The sequence below is a fragment of the Mus caroli genome, chromosome 6 (genome assembly GCF_900094665.2).
Source record: "Mus caroli chromosome 6, CAROLI_EIJ_v1.1, whole genome shotgun sequence".
NCBI classification, from domain to species: domain Eukaryota; kingdom Metazoa; phylum Chordata; class Mammalia; order Rodentia; family Muridae; genus Mus; species Mus caroli.
Genome location: NC_034575.1, coordinates 61,639,742 through 61,643,079, shown reverse-complemented (window position 1 = coordinate 61,643,079; position 3,338 = coordinate 61,639,742). Strand labels below are relative to the sequence as shown.

The 3,338-nt window shown below is 38.3% G+C and overlaps 1 pseudogene; it reads left to right on the top strand.

The window, feature by feature from the left end:
- Positions 1 to 1,742: 1,742 nt before the first annotated feature.
- Positions 1,743 to 3,338, top strand: part of LOC110295635 — a 13,432-nt pseudogene continuing 11,836 nt past the window's right edge.

Here is a 3,338-nt window from a genome sequence, read left to right as displayed (position 1 = left end):
AGAAAAGAAAAGAAAAGAAAAGAAAAGAAAAGAAAAGAAAAGAAAAGAAAAGAAAAGAAAAGAAAAGAAAAGAAAAGAAAAGAAAAGAAAAGAAAAGATGAAAGTGTCTTGATAAATACCACCTACCAAAGCTAAATCAAAATCAGGTCAGATAATCACCTACAACCCCTAGTGAAATAAAAGTGGTAATTAACTGTCTCACAAGCAAGAAAAAAACAAAACAAAACAAAGTTCCAAACTGAATCCACAAACACATCAAAAACATCATTCACTAGCCTGGTGGTGGTGATATGATACATGCCTTTAATCCCAGCATTGGGGCGGCACAGGCAGGTGGCTCTCTGTAGTTCCAGGCCAGCCTGGGCTAGAGAGGACAGCGAGGGATGCACAATGAAACACTGTCTCAAAAACAAACAAACAAAAAGATCATTCACCATAATCAAGTAGGCTTTATTCCAAAGATGCAGGTATGCTTCAACATATACAAAAATCATACTGTAATCCACCCTACAAACAAATTGAAAGAAAAAATTATATAATCATATCTCATTACGTGAATTAAAGGTCTTTGAAAAAATATAACACCCCCTCATGATAAATTCTGGAGAGATTAGGGATACAAGGGACATATTTCAACATAATAAGGGCAATTTAAAGCAAGCATGCAGCCAACATTAACCTAAGTGGAGAGAAACTCAAAGCATTTCCATTAAAATCACGAATAAAACAAGGTTGTCCATACTCTACATACTTTTTCAATATAGTACTTGAAGTCTTAGCTAGACCAATAAGCAACCGAAGATCAAGGGGATATAAACAGGAAGGAAATAAGTCAAAGTATCTTTATTTGAAGATGATATGATATGAGAGGGGAGGTTTAAACATTCCACCAGGAAACTTCTACACCCTATAAACACTTTCAACAAAGTAGCAGAATGAAATATTAACAAACAAAAATCAATAACCTTCATGTATACAAATGACAGACAGAGAGACTGAGAAAGACATCAAAGAAATAATACCTTTAATAATACCCAGAGAGAGAGAAAGAGAGAGAGAATCAGAATCAGAATCAGAATCAAAATCAAAATCAGAATCAGAAAGACAGAGGCAGAGACACAAAGAAAGAGAGATCTTGAAAGTCAAAATCATATAATAAAATTTTAAGACATTGAAGAAAAAATTTTGAAAATATATTAAAAGATAGAAATATTTCCCATGTTCATACATCAAAAGTATGTATGAACTTTCCCAAGTTCATACATCATAGTATCAAAAAATAAAACAACCATCTTGCCAAACGCAATCTATACATTAAATGCAATGTCCTTCAAAATTTCAACACAATTCTTCACAGATTTTAGAACAAAAATTTTTAGATTCATATGGAAACACACACAAATAGGATAACTAAAACAATTCTGAATGATAACCAAACTGCAGGATGTATCACCAACCCCAATTTTAAGATGTTTTACAGAACAACAGAAAGAAAAACTACATGGTATTGGCACAAAACCAGACACAATGGTTAATGGAATTGAAGGATCAGATACACACTTATAAACAATCTACACACATATAAACACCTGATTTTTTTTTTAGAGAGAAGCCAGAAATACACACTGAGAAAAGAAAGACAGGATGTAGGGGAAAGAAAACCAAACTGCTATACAGAGCTCTGAGAGAGGAAAGGAGAAGGAAGATTGAGAAATGGTGGGGAAAACAGAGAGGAAACAAGAATGGATAAGAAGGAGCTGGAAAAAGAGGTACTAGGAGGGGAACGGAAGAGACAGAGGGGTGAGGAAGGAAGATGAGAGAAAAAGGAAGAGAGAAGAGGAAAGAAGGAGGGGGGAACCTAAATCAGGGAATGTAGCTCAGTAGTAGAGCATATGCCTAGTATGAGGGGACACAAATCTTGAAATTCATATGTCTAGACTTAACTGCTGAAAATAGCAAAGCCAGTGTGTAAACAAAGTTTCTACTGTATAGGACTTTGCACCAATGGTGTTGAAACTGGTCTTAATCTCAGTTTACTCTTAAACTTCTGTTTTCATTTAGTGAGGCCTTTAGAAACATAAAAACCTCTGGAATATCCATTACTTCTCTCTAAACCACAAATTTTCTATGTGGTTTGTTCATCCATAGACAATGGCTATGCTTGTTAAGTGTCATAAGATAGGGTTATTCTCTTATGAAAAGTTATAACTTGGGCTGGTGACATGGCTCACCAGGTAAAAGAACTTGCTACTTGGTGCAACGTAAATCAGATGTCCTGAGTTCAGTTCTCAGAACTCACATTAATGTGTAAGAGGAAAACTAATGCCACAGAATTGTCCTGAAGTTCACATTCACACTGTGACATCAAGCCCATCCCCCAACCTGGCCCAAATAATTTTATTTTGTTGTGATACAGGTTCTCTTTGTGTAGCCTTAGCAATCCTGAAACTAGCTCTGTAGATCAGGGCAGCACCAAACTCATAGAGATCCATGGGCCACTGTCGCCCAACTGCTGAAATCTTAAAGTCATGTACCACTACCTCTACCCCACAGATAATTAAAAGAGAAGAAAAAGAAGTAGGAGGAGGAGGAGGAGGAGGAGGAAAGAAGGAAAGAAGGAAAGAAGGAAAGAAGGAAAGAAGGAAAGAAGGAAAGAAGAAGAAGAAGAAGAAGAAGAAGAAGAAGAAGAAGAAGAAGAAGAAGAAGAAGAAGAAGAAGAAAGAAGAAAGAAGAAGAAATTCTGATGAGAGGCCATCATTCTGGCTGCCAGAGAGGACTAAAAACCACCAGAAACTCAGGGAGGCCACCACTCACAGTCCTCCCTCTCTCAGTAGCCCCTCCATCCTGCCCCCTCAGTTACCCCATCCCAGTCCCAACCCTAGAGAAGAACCTCCTGCTCTCCCAACCACCAGAATTCCAGCTTGATACTCTGGTGGACAACCCTTGCTCAACCACAAGCCACAGCAGGCAGAACACCAGAGAGGAAACAGAAACCAAGGAACAAAACACGCATCCAAAAAAGATAATCTCAGAAATTGGCACCTAGAACTATAATCACCTCAAACCCATATGCCTAGATGCCAGCATAAGAACACAATTAGCAAAAGCCAAGGTAATAAGTCAACACTAGATCCTAGCTAACCTACTACAGCAAACCCTGAATATTGCAACATAGCTGAAACACACAAAAAAGACCTTAAAACCAACCATATGGATCTTGGCTCCGGGACTCTGCCGAACTTAGTCTACAGGTTAGAGTGAGGACCACAGAGGCAGACAGCTTCTGGGACAGGCGGGAGCCACAGAGCCGCTGAGGCAGCACCCTTTTGGGGCCGCAG